Source organism: Cavia porcellus, unplaced genomic scaffold (genome assembly GCF_034190915.1).
Source record: "Cavia porcellus strain 051 isolate PalLab524CR breed Dunkin Hartley unplaced genomic scaffold, mCavPor4.1 scaffold_10, whole genome shotgun sequence".
Lineage (NCBI taxonomy): Eukaryota > Metazoa > Chordata > Mammalia > Rodentia > Caviidae > Cavia > Cavia porcellus.
This window is the reverse complement of record NW_026947493.1, coordinates 84,792,299-84,809,519: the sequence shown is the minus strand read 5'-3', so window position 1 is coordinate 84,809,519 and position 17,221 is coordinate 84,792,299. Positions and strand designations below refer to the sequence as shown.

Here is a 17,221-nt window from a genome sequence, read left to right as displayed (position 1 = left end):
AGTCCTCAGACTAAAATTTGTTGTGGTAAATTCCCACATCAGGAAAACAGAATGAACACAAATAAACAACCTGATGCTCCATCTCAAACATCTAGAAAAAGAAGAACAAGTCAAGCGCAAAGCCAAAAGAAGGGAGAAAATGATAAAGAGCGGAGCAGAAATCAATGCAATAGAAACTAAGAAAACAATACAAAGAATTAAAGAATCAAAGAGTTGGTTCTTTGGACAAATAAATAAAATTGATAAGCCCCTAGCCAATTTTATTAAAAGAAAGTAAAGAAAAAACTCAAATTTATGCAATAAGAAATTAAAAGGGTGAAATCACTACAGACCCTGTGGAAATACAGATTATCAATACCTATTTCAAAAACTTCTACTCTCATAGGCTCAATAACACAGAAGAAATGCTGGCCCTGAATCAAGGCTGGCAGCTTCCTGACACTCTTAGTTTCAAGCAGGAGCCCAAAGAGGTGTCTTTCTATGGTTTATTGGCCATTTCAGAGCCTGGGCAGTGAAATGGTCAATTCATTAAAAAGAAACAGCTTGAAGTAAGCCCTCCCACTCCCTGTGAGCAGCTATGAGCATGGCAGGCTATGGCCCAGGACCGGAGCCACCGGCATTTACCTGCGCCATGCTGGGACCTGGGGCTCTGGGAAACCAAGCAACCCCTCCTCCTGCCTGTTTTGTTTTGTTGAATTTCAATATACATGAAAGTATGGACAGCTATTTTGAAGAGAAGAGACTCTATGACAGCCATTAGTGACTTCTCTATTGTCTGGTTTTGAAGACCTAAAACACCTTCCTCATTCTGTTCAGATTAGTTTTATACTGTTGTTTTTTATGTATGTGAAGACATGGACAACTATTTGGAAGAAAACAAGAGACAATATGATAGGCACTGAAGATCTCAGGTCGTCTAGCTTTGAAATTTGTATTTCTTACATTGCCTCTTTATGTCCTATTCTCTTTTGTTGTGTTTAATTTTACCCACTTTAAAATAAAAAATTTTTAAATGTTAAAAAAACACAGAAGAAATGGATAGATTCCTAGAAACATGTGAATGACCAAAGCTGGATCAAGAAGTTGTAAAACTGTTGAATAACCCAATTTCAACTAATGAAACTGAAAGTGTAATTAAATCCTTACCAACAAAGAAAAGCCCAGGTCCAGACAGAGTCACTGTGGAATTCTACAAGAAATTCAAAGAAGACTTAATGCTAACACTCCTCAAACTCTTCAATGAAATTGAAAGGGAAGCAATCTTTCCTAAGTCATTCCTAGAAGCAAATATTACTCTAGTACTAAAACCTGAGAAAGACCCAACTAAAAAAGAGAACTACAGGCCAATCTGCCTAATGAACACAGACGCAAAAATCCTCAATAAAATATTGGCAAATAGAATGCAGCAAATCTTCAAGAAGATTATACACCATGACCAAGTGGGATTCATCCCAGGAATTCAGGGATGGTTCGACATACGTATATCAATAAATGTAACCCACCACATCAATAGAGCCAAAAGTAAGAATCACATGATCAATTCTATAGATGAAGAAAAAGGTTTTGATAAGGTCCACCACTTATTCATGATAAGAACCTTACAGAAAACTAGAATAGATGGTCTTTACCTCAATATGATAAAAGCCATCTATGACAAACCAACAACCAGCATCATATTAAATGGCCAAAAACTGAAAGCCTTTACCCTAAAATCAGGAACAAGACAAGGATATCCATTATCACCACTCCTATTCAAATAGTGCTGGAAATACTAGCCAGAGCAATTAGACAAGAGAAAAATAAAAGGAATAAGGATAGGAAAAGAAGAAGTTAAATTATCATTATTTGCAGATGACATGATACTCTACATAGAAAACTCCAATGAAAGACTCAGTAATGTAGCTGGATACAAAGTCAACACTCAAAAATTAATAGCATTCCAATACACTAAAACACAATCACTGAGAGAGAAATAAGAGAAGCCACACCCTTCACAATAGCATCCAAAAAAAATCAAATACTTAGAAATCAATCTAACAAAAGAAGTAAAATATCTATTCAGGGAACATTATAACACTCTGAAAAAAGAAATCAAATAGGACCTCAGAAAATGGAAAGACATTCCTTGTTCATGGATAAGAAGAACAAATATTACGAAAATGACCATTCTCCCAAAATTGTTATACAGATTTAATGCAATCCCAATCAAAATACTACTATCATACCTCACAGACCTAGAAGAATCATTCCTAAAATTCATCTGGAACCAGAAAAGACCTAGAATAGCAAAGACAATTCTAAGCAACAAAGGCAAGGCAGGAGGCATCACAATCCCTGAATTGAAGCTATACTATAAAGCTACTGTAATAAAATCAACATGGTACTGGAATAAAAACAGACCTAAATATCAATAAAATAGGTTAGAAGATACAACTGCAACTACAAACACTCAGCCCACCTTATCTTTGATAAAGGGGCCAAACATGTTCACTGGAAGAACGACAGTCTCCATAATAAATATTGGTAAACACTGCAGCAAATCTGGAGCCAGGCGTGGTGGCTCATGCCAGTAATCCCAGCACTTGAGGGACTGAGGCAGGAGGATCGTTGCGAGTTCAAGACCAGCCTGGGCTACAAAGTGAATTCAAGGCCAGCCTGAACTGCATAGAGAGACCCTGCCTCAAAAAAGACAAAAAATAAATAAATAGTGCTAGAAAAATTGGTTCTCCAAATGCCAAACCTAAAACTAGACCCATGCCTATCACCATGTACTAAAGTCAAAATGGGCTAAAGATCTAAATATTAAAACAAAAACACTAAACCTCCTGGAAGACAAAGTAGGCAAAAATCTTGAAGACATAGGGCTAGGTAGAGAATTCATGAACAAAAATCAAACTGCACAGGAAATACTTCCCGGAATCAGTAACTGGGATCATGTCTTATTAAAAAGTTTTTGCATGTCAAAAGAAATCTCCAACAGAGTATAAAGGAAACCCATGAATTTTGAAAAAATCTTATAGAACTGTCCCTCAGACAAAGGACTTCTGTCTAGAACATATAAAGAATTTTTTAAAAATCAGACCTCCAAAATTCAAAGACCCAATCCAAAAAATGGGCACCTGAGATGAAAGCACAGTTCTCAGATGGAGAAATATAAATGGCAAATAAATACATGAAAAAATGTTCGACATCATTAGTCATTAGAGAAATGCAAACTGAAACCACACAGATTCCATCTCACTCCAGAAAGAATGGTCAGGATGAAGAAAACTACCAACAACAAATGCTGGAGAGGATGTGGGGAAAAAGGAACTCTTCTGCACTGTTGGTGGGAGTGCAGACTGGTGCGACCACTGTGGAGGTCAGTCTGAAGGTTCCTCAAAAAGCTGGGATTGGAAGTCCCATTTGACCCAGCTATTCCACTTCTGGGCATATTCTTAGAAGAACTGAAAACATCATACCACAGTAGTATATATGTATCCATATTTATAGCAGCACAAATTGTAATAGCCAGATCTTGGAAACAACCTAAATGTTCATCAACTGAGGAATGGATTAAAAAGATGTGGTACTTTTATACAATGGAGTACTACTCAGCTATAAAGAATGTTCACATTGAGATATTTATAAATAAATGGATGCAACATGAGACCATACTCATAAGTGAAATAAGTCAAACTCACATGTGTAAATACCATATTGTCTCCCTAGTGTAAGAAATGGTAACAGTACATAAGATCAAAATCCTCAGTGAATACAGTGAAAGGATAAGAATCTGCTCAAAGGGAAAAAATAGTATCTCAGGTAAAAGAAGGAAACAGAAAAAGGAAGGGAAAAGAAAAAATATCTAAATTTGTATAAACACACTTAGGATAGCTAAGATGATGGTGCTACAAATTCTGTAAGTCCTTGGGACAAAAGAGTTCACATTCATAGGATTGGAACAATTTTTCCTGTTAGTGTCTGGTGATCTGAGGAACTCTTGAAGATCATTATGTAAAATAACAACCCTTGCTCTGCTCCTACCTCCTTGGCTTGAAAGGCTTATATCGTCAGTGTTTTGGGCTCTTTGCTACTTTTATTTGTCTTTTTTGTTTTGTGTTTTTGTAGTAATCTGTTTTATTTTGTTTTGTTTTGTTTTTTCCTCTAATACAGAAAGGATAGGTATTCATGTAGAGGCTTAGACACGCCTAGAATTACTCCTAAACAGCTTACGAGAATCAATGATATTATATGTGCTGAAATGAACAGCTACCTTGAAGAAAAAGAGACTTTATGGTACCTACTGCTGATTTCCTATCATCGTGCTGCAAAACCAGTAATGCTTTTATTCTTTATTTAGAGTGATTTTAGTCTGTTTTGTTTTATTTACTTTCAACATACATGAAGGTATGGACAGCTATTTTGAAGAGAAATAGAGACAGTATGTTAGCCATTGTTGATTTTGCTATTGTCTGGTTTTGAAGTCCTATAATGCCTTCATCACTCTGTTCTGATCAGTTTTATACTACTTTGTTTTGTATGCATTTATTGTGTGTGAAGATATGGACAACTATGTAGAAGAACACAAGAGACATTATGGTAGCCACTGTATATCTCCTACTGTCTTGCTTTGAATATGTGTCACTTACATTGTTCTCTTCTGATTTGCTTTGTTCTGTTTTGTTATGTTTACTTTTATCCTTTTTAAAATAAAATTTAAAAAAATAAATTAACTTAACGTGCAGCAATTCAAATACCACCCAAGTGCTATTGAATTACAGCTGCTTCATTGCATTCTGCAGAACAAGCAGTGAAAGTGGAAAGCACGCCACACACCGCCACAGTCCCGCTGCTCGTCACTCGGTATTTGTGCGAAAGCAGCCATGCTGCATACAGCAGGGCAAGCCTCTGTCCTACACCACTGGAATTTGAATTCCACATTTCCCATGAGTCACAATCTTGATTTTTACAAACATTAAAATATGCTCTTAACTCAAAGATTAGATCAACTTTAGTCCATGGGTAGAATTTGCTGACCTATGGCCAAAACCAACAAAGCAAGGGATAGAGATACCAGAATATCCTAGAAAATATTTCTCCCACTCTTAGGACCCTATCTCAGATCTTATGAATCATCATAACTCTGCGATACAATGAGTGTGAAGCAGATCTGAATAAAACAGTGTCTTATTTGTAGACAATGAAGAGCCAGAAAGTGAAAGACAACCTAAGACCATAACAAAACTATTTTCTTCAGCTACACCTGGCTGAGCATTTTGCCATAACTCAGTAAAGAAGAATTAGAAATTAATACCTATAGCACACAATACTATCTGCAAACTAGTGTACTTTATTAACCATACATTTAGACCTATATTAACATAGTTGATTATTAAACATTCTATTGTGTGATATTTCTAATTTACTATTTTCTCATCTTTATATGGGCTCAAGTACAGAATCACTTAGGATATTTTCAAAGAGAAGAGGGAAAATAAAGAATTAGCAACAAGAATACTATCATCAAACACCAAATTGTGCACTTCATATGTTTTTCTCACTTAATTCTCAAAATTTTCAAGGTAGACAATGTTACCCCAAAGTACAGTTCCTCAGATTAAATAACTTATTAAAGGACACATCAGTAGGTAGCAGAATTAATATTCCGAGCCAATTGTGTCTGCTCCAAAAATCTATACAATTTACCTCAATCCAACAAATATTCTGTTGTCTGAAGTCTTATCTTTTTTAGAGTTTCTATGTAATTTTAAATGGTATTAAGTGTTGGCTATAAATGTATGTTTTGTAACAAATATAAATTTAAAGTCATAATTGTAGAACACAGAACACAACCCTAATTAGCAGAAATTGGCACATGTACTTTTCAAACTCCTCTTAATGTTCCATATTTCAATAATTATTTTTCATATGTAACAAGTGGGTAAAATTTAAATAATCCTCTCATAATAAAATAGCAACAGATCAAAAGTGGAAAAGACCTACAGGGAAAATCTAGACTAGCCTCTAAATTTTACAAACTTAACAAACACCACACAAAATGAAGTAGTGCAATAGGGAGATGACCTGAATCCTTGCACAATCTCACTTTTATTTTTCATATACCTTTATATCATTCTCAGGGGAGACTGCAAATCTTCATATTTTTCTAAACGCCAGTATAAAAACTGATGTCAGCATATGTGAGTAAATTGAGTCTGGCTAACTGAAATGGCTAGGAATTTCTCCTTCGTAACACCCATGCACCAATCCAAGTAAGTAGCATCCATTTCTCCATCAAACAAGAACATTTTATACTATGAGTTGAGTAAAACACAGCAAATGTCTTAAACAGCTCTGAGTCTGGGGAGGAAGACACAATTTATTGTGATGCAATTAAGTAGCATACAGAGAAGTACACAGTTCCTCTGGGCTGAATATATTGTTACTTAATATAATACTTGAATGAATTAAATCCTTTATAGGCAAAACAGAACTTCACAAGATTCTAACTGAGCAATTGTATGAAAGAACACAAAGAACAGCTCAACAGAGAAAGTATGTTATAGTGACTATTACATCGGTATTTATAAGTTTTTGTTAGTGTGCTTATTCCAATTGTGGTATGGTTTTTAGCCAAATTTTCAAGTATCTTCCACTCTGGCTTACTCTGTACTCTCTACACGGTATTGCCAATGAATGAAAGCTCTTTTCAATGTAGCACCATCTCTCAATCACTGTTCAGATAACGCTCTTGCATTTAAGAAGCCTTTCCCAATCCAAAGCCATTATTTTCCTAAGTGATTTTCTAGGAACGTCAGTATTTTATTTTCACATGTAGACCTGGAATGGATACTCAGACATGGTATAAGGCATGAGAGGAATATAAATTCTTCTATGAGGATATCCAGCTGACCCTGCACCACTTTCTGAGAAGAAGTTTCTTGTCACTGCTGTGCTCTGCCCTCATAAACATGTGTACAATTTGTTTCCACATGCTCTGTTCTGCACCAGGGGTGAATTTGTCTCCCTCTATACCACTACCACAAAGACTCGAGGACGGCGGAATTCTAGTGATGCTAAACAACTGATAGGACAGTTTCATTCTCGTTCTTCTTCTGAAAGAGTGTTGACTATTCTTGGGCCTTTGCATTTCCATATAAATGTTAGAATTGGCTTATCAGTTTATTTTAAAAAGCTGCTAAAATTTTCACTGGAATAGAACTGAATCTACAAGTCAATTTGAGAAAAATTATCCTTTTAAAACACTGAGCCTTCCAATCTACCAACATTATTTAATTCTTTAATTTCTTTTTTATTTTATGAAAAAATAAAAATTTCATAACAAAACTGTAAGAAAATAACAATAGTTGATACACAGGGTATCTTTATCTTCAAGATAGTTACTCAGAGTACAAGATATAGACAAAAAGGATTCTCTCTTACAAAGAAGAAATAGACAACACAAAATTTTCTTTTCAATAAACTAAGAAAAACTAGTAATACAAATAAAACAAATTAGCATATATATTAAAATACTTTTTGAAATTACAGAATAAGTAATTTGGGGAATATCTGAATTTCTCCCCTACTTCCTATTTACCTTATTTTGCTCTTTTATCGATATATAAATATGTATATATTCATATATCATAGAAGAGAAACCATGAGATATTTAAGCATGTGTGTCTGACTTATTTCACTTGACATTATGTTCTCCTGTTGGATCCACTTACCTACGAATGCCTCATTTAAATTCTGTAAATAACATATCATAATTTTCAAAGTAGAAGGCATACAAATCTTTCTTTAGATTTATATCATCTTATTTTAATACAAATATTTTAAATTTATTTTCATATTTTAAATTTATGTTGCTCTTATAGGAAATATATTCTATTATCATACATTGACTATATCCTGAAATCTTGTTAAAATCTTTAACTCTAAAAGTTTATCTTTGTTTTTAATTCACTACATACCAGCATATGCAAATACTTGAAAGTTTTGTTTTTCCTTCCCAATCCTTAAATTTTTTCTTACCTGCTGAGCTGAATAAAAATAATAGTAGTGACTGAAATATTTTAATATTTTGTATTAAATTAAAAGTGCTACCAATTTCTAAGTCTGTTTAGATTTTTTTGTCAATATTCTATAATGAATTGATACATTTTCTGCATGTAATATTTGGGGGTTTTTCTCTTTATTCTTTTAATGTCAATTAAACTTGCTGATTTTTAAAAATTTATTTTTTTTTAATTTTTATTTAAGGAGAAAAGAAAAGAAAGAAAAAAAACAGTGAAGGGGTACAAGTTATACAGATTTACAGAATAAAAAAATGCGCAGTAGGAAATCACTAGTTAATGGATTACATATTGCCATCTTAGAAATAATTAAGTCACAAAATTAAAGCATTGTAGAGTGGACATTCCAACAATGATACTGCAAACAGTTCTGTTCAATGATCCAATAAAACTCTGTGCTATCATTTTCTATCTTATACATTTAAATATACATGCAGTTATATAGTTTAGAGCACTTTCTTTTCCTCTCTTTTGTACAGTGACTATTACACATTCTGGGTTTCATTGCTCCCACGGTTCTTGTTGCTTTTTTGGAAGAGAGTAAAACCAAATGTGACATAACAGAACAGAATCGGTCAAGTCAAAAGGGTGGACATAATAGATAATATAAAAACATAATACAAGGTGATCAACAATGGTTACCATAATGCCTCCTGCTATTTCTAATAGAATTGCCTATATCATTAGTTGTAATACAATTGAACAAAACCGTAAAGAATAAAACCGACAAAACCAAAACATTGGAGATATTGTAGGTCTTCAAAAGTAGATAAAAGTCAACGAGAATGGGCGTTATAATGAATCTCATTATCTTCTCAGCTGATACCTAAACTTTCGAACCTGATACTATCCAGCAAAACAGAATAGAGGAACCTCAGTCAAAAGCAAGATGGTGAGAGTAATACAGGGCTTCAAATCGAGATAATAGAAAGTCAAAGTGGGTTACTATATTATATCCTGCTATATTTTTCCCTTTAATTAAGTGGATAAAAATAAAAAAGTAAATAATGGAGTGGAGATTGAGAAAAAGGAGGGCATAACAGCGAAACAGGGCAGATCAAAACATAACCATTTAAGCAGAATAGTGTTTCACCACCAGCTAATCCTGACCCCAAAAATAGTTACCATATTGACTCCCTCCCTGAAGTCCTTGAGTACAACTTCATATACTGTATCATTAAGTATATCAAAACAATGTGAATCCATTTAAGAGAATGACAGCATTATAGAGCATTTAGAATCGACTAACAGAAAATGAACAATGGTCTCTGTATAATCTCCTTGTCTTTAAAAGGTTTTTTCTTATACTATCGTACATAACAAAATCCAATAAGATACAACCTGTTTAGACCATTGGAGACAGAAGAACAAAAGCTAGATGAGACTTCAAAACAAGATGGTACTAAATCAGCATTACCTATTAAAATGTCATTTTCTCCAAAAAAAAGCTGTTCCTATCATCCAATCTTCTGTCTCATTTCTGTTGAGCTCTTTTTCTGTCCGTAGCTGTCAGTTTGTCTTCTTCATTTTGTTCTCTGCTCCATTCGTTGTGGCCTCCCCGCCCCTATTTCTGGGTTCTTTGTATTTTTCTTTTTTTAGAATATCCTGCAATACTTTCTGTAGGGTTGAATTGGTGGTTGCAAATTCCCCCAGTTCCTCTTTATCCTGGAAGCACCTCGTTTTTCCATCAATTTCCAGGGACAGTTGTGCAGGATATCTCAATCTTGGCTGGAGATTATTATCTTTCAAAGCTTGAATTATTTCTCCCCATGCTCTTCGTGATTTGATGGTTTGTGGAGAGAAATCTGCTGTAATTCTGATGGGTCTTCCCTTGTAAGTGATCTGTTTCTTGTCTCTTACAGCTTTTAATATTCTGTTCTTGTATTGAATTTCTGGAATTTTTATTATTATATGCCTGGGTGTTTCTCTGTTAGGGTTGTAGGTAGCTGGGGTCCTGTATGCCTCATACATTTGAGTATCTTTACCTTTTGCTAAATTAGGAAAATTCTCCTGGATTATTTCTGTGAGTAGCTTTTGTAGTTCACTTGTTTGTGTCCCTACTTCTTCTTTTATGTTCTTAATCCTTAAGTTATGGCTCCTCTTATCATCTTCTTGTCTTTGTATTATTGCTGTGTGTTTCTTTGTTATTTTTAAGTTTTTCATTTCATTCTCCCATGTTTCAAGTCTGCCCTCCAATTCAGATAGTCTGTCCTTAGTTTCTTTCAAGCTGTTATGCCAGTCTTGGGTAGACTTCTTAATTTCTTGATAGTCCCTTTGCACCTGCTTCACATACTCAATGCTTTCTCTGTTTTCTCCATCAAGCAATTCTCCCCTCTTTTTCTGTTCTTCCATTCCACCATCTGCATTTTCCTGGGTGGTGCTTAGCATTTCTCTAACTATTCTGCATACTTCTAGCTTCAGGTCATTGATAACTTCATTCCTGAATTGGTCTATGAGGCTCTCTAAATGGCGCTTAATATATATTGGTGCAGTGTCCACTATTGCCTGATTCTCAGGATTGGGGGTCGAGGAGCCTTTTTTGTTGCTTCCCTTCCCCATATTTTCTGTTCCTTATAAAATGTAATCTTACACAGGAGGCCCGGCTTCCCTGCCTGTCAGCCACAGCTTGATCAAATTGCGCTGGCTAGTTGTTCCCGCTCACCGCGGCGCCCCAGGGAGTTGCGGAGGAGGCAGCCTACGCGGGAGTCGGTCGCTCCTCCGGGCCACCGTCAGGCTCTGGGATCTGGGTTAGGTCAGCCTAGGGAGTCCGCGAGCAGCGTCCCTCCGGCCAGGTACCTTTCACCAATCCCGTCCGAGAGGGAATCGTGCGGCTGCAGTTGCCACCGCGCCCTGCTCTTACAGGGCTGCCCGCGCCCAGAAAAACCTCCGCTGGAGTCAAACTGCGGTAGGGAGTCAGTTCCTCGCTCACCTCGCCATCAGTCAGCCTTCCTCCCTGTCCGTCGCGTTTCCGACTCCGTTCGGAGACTCCCGTTCCCAGAGCTCGGCAGTCGCGTCTCTCCTTGCCGAGCCGCTGTGGACCAGGCGCCGGCCGCCGGGCGGGGCGGTAAATCCAAACCGCGGTTTCCAATGGCGCGGAGTCGAGCCTCCACACCGAGATTTTTCTGTTCCTATTTTAGCGCCAGGACTGTATTCCAAGTTGGATTCTCTCAGCCCAGTTCGTTCCTGAGTCAGCAGAGCATATCTCTACTGGTTCGTATCTCCTTAGTCCGCATCATTCCTGGCCTCTGAGCCGAGCCTTTAGAGAGCGTTCAGTAGTTGCTGCTGTCTGTCCGCCATGTTCTCAGTATCTCCTAAAAATTTAACTTTATAATACCAGAACTCTAATTTACACATGTACTATTTTTTTTTTGCTATACATCTATAATTTCTTTTTCATAATCTTTGCATATATACTCCTGAATAAAACTTGGCCTATAAAATTTTCTTTTTTGTAATTTTGACTTTCAGTATCAAAGTTTTACTGATGATATAAACTTAACCCTTCCAGTCAAGGCTTACAAGGCATTTTTAATAACACTTTATCTCCAATATTCTGTACCCATACAGTTTCAATATCCACACAGTTTCAATATATTCACATAAGACACCTCAAGGATAGGAGATATAGCTCAGCAGCACATCACCTGCCTGGCAAGTACAAAGTTGTGAGTTTGATTCCCAGTACCAAAAAAAAGAGAGAGACCTCACACATGTTTCATACATGGCATATATATAGTTGGTTCTGTTTGTATCCAGCCAGTCAATATTTCTCTTATACCACTTAACCCATTTGCATGTATTACTAAATTTGTGGCCAAAGACACCATTTTACTATTTGCCCCTACCTGACCTATATTTGTTTTCCTCTTAACTTTTTGTTTTTTTGTTATTGCAGTTCTGGGGACTGAACTCAGGGTCCTGTGCATGGTAGGCAAACACTACCAAGAGCTACATCCCTACCCCTCCTCTTCTTAATTGATCAAATACTTTTTATTATTGCAGCTTACCTCTACATTAGTTTGAAAATTATACATTATACTATTTTAAAATAAATTTAATAACCATCATACTATCTGACTCATCAAATTCATATGTTTACTTCCTCCTAGCATCCTGTCCCAACATATATGGCCACAGTCATGTATCTTTAATTCTCAACATATATTTCAAACACCAAATTGCATCACTTGGTTTTACACTCAATGTACATTTCTAATTATGCGCATTTACTCCTTTTTTTTTCATTCCTTCCTCCACTTCCAGCTTTCCATCTGAGATCATTTTCCTCTTACTAAAAAACACTCTTTAGTGTTTCAGTGTTTTCTGTAAATATAGGACGTTGATAACATATTTCAGTTTTTATATGTCTGAAATGTCCTTACTTTGTCTTCAATTCTGAGGAGTATTTTCACTGGACATAAAATTCTAAGGCATGAAGGCTTCTTTCCCCCGCCAACGCAGGCATGGTGGTGCACACCAGTAGCCCAGGCTACTTGGGAGGCGGAAGCAGGAGCACTGCTTAAGTCCTGAAGTCTGTGGCCAGCTTGGGTAAGACAGCAAGCCTCTGCCTCTTAAAATATACAAATATTTTCTCCCAGCACTTTGAAAACATCAGGTCACTGTCTTGCAGCCTTCATTGTCTCTGCTGAGAATCAGATACAAATTTAATGAAGGTTACTTTGAAAGCAGCTACTTTCTTCCTTTGGATACTTTTATGAATTTTTTTGTCTTTAGTTTTTTGCACTTACCAAGACATGCCTACTTTGCATTTATCTTTTCTGGATGTGTGATACCTTACAAACCTTAGTATCTTTCATCAGTTGAGAGGCAAGAAATCTCTTCAATTTTTTTTTATTTTTTTAAATTTATTTTAAAGAAAGACTAAACAAAACAGAAAATGGGTAGAAATAATACATACATTCAAAGAAAAAATAAACAGTAAGAAATCACTAGTTGATGTTTACATACTGTCCTCTTACAAATAATTGTTCAAGATACAAAAGTGGAACATATAAAGTGGGGATTCAAACAGCAAAACTGCAAACAATTCTGTTCAACTATCCAACAAAAACTTAGAAATATGGTTATCAATCCTATACTGAAACATACATGCAGTTATCCATATCTTCATTTATGTTGAATCTCTTCAAATATTCCTCTGCCTACATATCTTTCTCCTATCCTTCTGGAATTCCACCTGTACATATCCTCTATATCTTTTGTTGCTCTTTCTTTTATCATATTTCTGTTTTATCACACATATTTTACAGCAATGCCCAATTCTCTGATAATCCAGTCTCACGTTTGTTACTTTAAATATACTTACATTTTTTTTAAGTCAGTATCTGAGAATACCATTTTCTGAACCCCTTGTGGTATACTATCTCTCTCTCCTTTGGTTTCTGTTCTTAATCTTTGTCTCCTGTATGCCCACTTGCTTCTCTGTGCATGAAAGACAATATATATAAAAACTACATAAATTTTCTGAGGTCCACAGTAATATTACTTTTACCAGAAAAGATTTATTGCTGCGTTAGCTGGTGACTAGACACTAACAATCCTTGATCTCCTCCATCTCATCAAGGGCTGGAGCGGCTCTAACGGAGCTTTACTCGGTAGGTGCTCTACCCTGTTTCTCACTCACTCTTCCTCCTAAGGCGCAGCCCTCTGATCTCAACCTAAAGCCTGAGCTTTCTGTGAGTGTTCTCCTTGTCAGTGGGTCCTGCACCCAAACTGCTGCTCCATCAGTACCACCCATGAGGGTATCAAAGGCACCTTGGACTTGTTGGCCTGTCAGCCACCTCAACTGGAACAGCAGATTTCCCTAGGGGAAAGAAGCCTCACTGTCCAGCTCCCCTTTCGGGCTCCCAACTTCTCCAGGACCTCATCCCCATTGTCTTCACTGATGTGTCAGCTCTTTGACACTTTCAAAAGGTGACTGTTACCTTTGCTCCAGCTTTTCTAGTTGTCAGTGGAGGGTTAATCCAAATTGCCTAACCCACCATCATCAGAAGTACACCTCTCTGCTTTTCTCATCTGTAAAATGCGAATAAGAATGACAACTTCCCTAAAGATATTTAACAGATCAGGGTGCTGATTACATAATAAGTACTCAAGACTTTTGGCCTGGTTTTGAGCTAAATACTGCTAATCCAAAATAAGTTTCAACTAATATATACCTTATAAACTTAGCTTGTTTAGTAATCATTGTCTAACCTAAGAAACTAGCCCTCAGTTATTGAATACAGAAGCACTGCAGCTATCCCTCAAGCTGTCAACAGTGGGCAATAAACCCAAGAGAAGCAGACTGCCACTCTGCTGGGAAGGTGTGGAAGCAGCGGATGGAGCGGGGAGCTGGTCCATCAAGCAGCAGCACCACACTGGATAGCACCTCTCTTCTGCAAAACTAGCTCTCCTGAGCTAACCCTAGTTCTGTCTTACAAAAGACAATACTACCATATACTTAACTTTTCTAAGAGTTCTGCCATAGCCTTACAATAAATTTATTTTCTGTTTAGGTTAACCAGGGTCCATTTTTGTTTCTCAAAACTAAAACACCCTGATACCTTGGTGAAGAATTACCTTACTTCCAAAGTTTGTCTAGTAGTCCTGTAAAGCTTAATCATTTCCTCCAACTAAAAAAAAAAAAAAAAAAAATTGAAAGACCTTCACATTATTCAATAAAGTTCCAAAGAAGGTTTCTTTTCTCCTATTATGTGTAAAGAATCAGTACCCTACAGCTTCTCCCTGTGCCAGTCCTTGGTGATTCTCAGCTCTGTTCCCATCCTCTCGCTGTCTCCTCCACATTTTACGGGTCATAGGCAGCTGGCTTCTACTTAGTCTTGCTATTGGGAAGCAAGATGGAAACTGGATGACAGAGAAGACAAACCACTTTATTCCTGGATTCCTCAAGGACAACAGCAGTGTTTGGGAAATTCAGCAAAAGATTGCTCGTGGACTGTGGCGCCAGCAGCAGTAGTAGCACCAGGCACACAATGCAAAGGCTACCACTGTCACTGCAGTGCAGCTCTGGCAGCGGTGGCAAGAGGTAACTGCAGACTCTAGCTCTCTGAGATGAGTCCAGCACTATCCACAAGACGACAGCTTCCTGATCAACAGAAGCGCAGCTCCAAGGTAACTGGAGTACTCCCACAACCTCGGCATCACTCTCTTGAACACTTTTTGCCTTTTGTCTTTCCCATCCCTAGCAGCAGCAGTGGCTTTCTATAGTTGTGCATCTTTTGATAAATCTATCATCCAACTTTTGTTTTTCACATCCCATCAATATTTTTGGTAATTAATTCTTTATACTGTATTAAAGTTTGTTTAAACATTTAGTGGGCTGGGGATATAGTTCAGCAGCATGAAGGTTCATGAGTTCAATCCCTGCTATCAAAAAAAAATTTAGCTTGGTTTTTTAATGTAGTTTTTTTTGGGGGGGTAATTTTTAAAGGGAATTAAACCAAGCAGAATAAAGTCAATCAAAACAAAACAGTAAGTGATACTGAACTTCAAAACAAGATAATAGAAAATCAACAATGACTACCATAAGCCCCTTGTCTTCAAAATACTTATCCATTGCTGGGCGTGGCAGTGCACTACTGTAATCCCAGCACTTGGGAGGCCAAGGTAGGAGGATTGTTGCAAATTCGAGACCATCCTGGGCTACAAAATGAGCCCAAGGCCAGCCTAAACTGCATAGCAAGACCCTATCTCAAAAAGACAAGAAAAAATAGTTGCCCATACCTTCAGACACAGTAAAAAATCAAACAAAACAGAACAGAATACAACCAATAAAAACAAAACAATGAACACAATAAAGGACTTCAAAACAAGATAATATCAAATCCAAAATGGCTACCATAATATATCTTGTTATCTTTGAAATAGCTGCCCCATACAATTGGATACAATAAAATCAAATGAGACAAAATAGAATAAAACCAAACCCAACAACACAATGAAAATGATACAGGACTTCAAAACAAGATAATAAGGAATTAACAATGGCTACTACCTTCAGAAGCAGATCCCCCACAGATGCTACATTATATATTGTTATCCTCTGAATAGATTATCAGACTACCAGTTTTAGACCTACAAAAAGTCAGTGAAACACTAAACATTATAGTATGGTTTTTGTTGTCCTAATCAGACAACTTTCAGTGACACACACATCTTCTCTTTCTATTTTAGCATTTTGTGTTTCTTGCCCTGTCTTCCTCACTCTCATTTATCCACTTCAATTCTTATACTCCCTTCAGTTGCCTTTTAGCCTATTTTTTAAGTATACCAATGATACTTCTATCATTTTTCTCCAAGACAGAACAAAACAAGTTAAATCATTTTCATTTAAATAATCAACAGTTCAAGTACAAAACCAATTCCCTCAGAAACTGTAATTCTTTATTGATATAAAATTCAATTTTATTATAATTACAACTATTAATGTCTAGAAAACATTGAAAATACTACCACAATTCACTACTCGAGTGGCAAAATCACCATAGCCCTCAAGTCTTAAGGCAAATAACATTTTCAGTGAAAACAGAAATTATAGGGGGCTGGATATTTAGCTCAGCGGCATAAGCTCCTGCCTTGCAAGCAGGCAGTCATGAGTTCGATCCCCAGTACCGATAAAAAGGAAAAAGACAAAAAAAAACGGAAATTATAATTTACATCTTAAGGTTGTATTTCATATATGATTTCAACATATCAGCACTATCCCATAAGCAATAAAAGAAACCTAGTAAATGGTTTAGGAGATACCAATATGACAATGTCAACATATACTGAAAAAAACATTTACTTACTTGGGGTCACCACCCAGACTTCACAATTTGTTCAAAACGGAGCTGTTGTTTGAGCCAGAAATCTACTGCCTCTCTTGGCCTACTAAAAGACACTCCAGGCCAGGGATATAGCTCAGCAGCACAGCGCCTGCCAGGCAAGTGCAAGGTCATGAGCTCAATTCCCGGTTTAAAAAATAACACTCCACCACTCCTTCTCCCCCACATAATACCACTCAGCTTGCCCACCTTAAACTGCCATTCCACTTAGAGTACGAGAAAGTCTTTGACATTCTACATAAATTCCTAATAACCTAGCCCTACCTACTCTGCCACCCTTAACTTAGGTACATTCCGTATTGAACACAG

At 36.7% G+C, this 17,221-nt stretch overlaps 1 protein-coding gene and 1 non-coding gene across 31 annotated transcripts in view; one reads left to right on the top strand and one right to left on the bottom strand.

Moving 5' to 3' along the window:
• The window catches only part of Rims2 (regulating synaptic membrane exocytosis 2), a 518,293-nt gene that overhangs the window by 480,135 nt on the left and 20,937 nt on the right, over positions 1-17,221 (bottom strand). The window lies entirely within an intron of this gene.
• On the top strand, positions 408-544 carry LOC111754665 (small nucleolar RNA SNORA2/SNORA34 family). The gene has a single exon (XR_002789347.1). It is a non-coding gene; the product is annotated as a small nucleolar RNA SNORA2/SNORA34 family (small nucleolar RNA).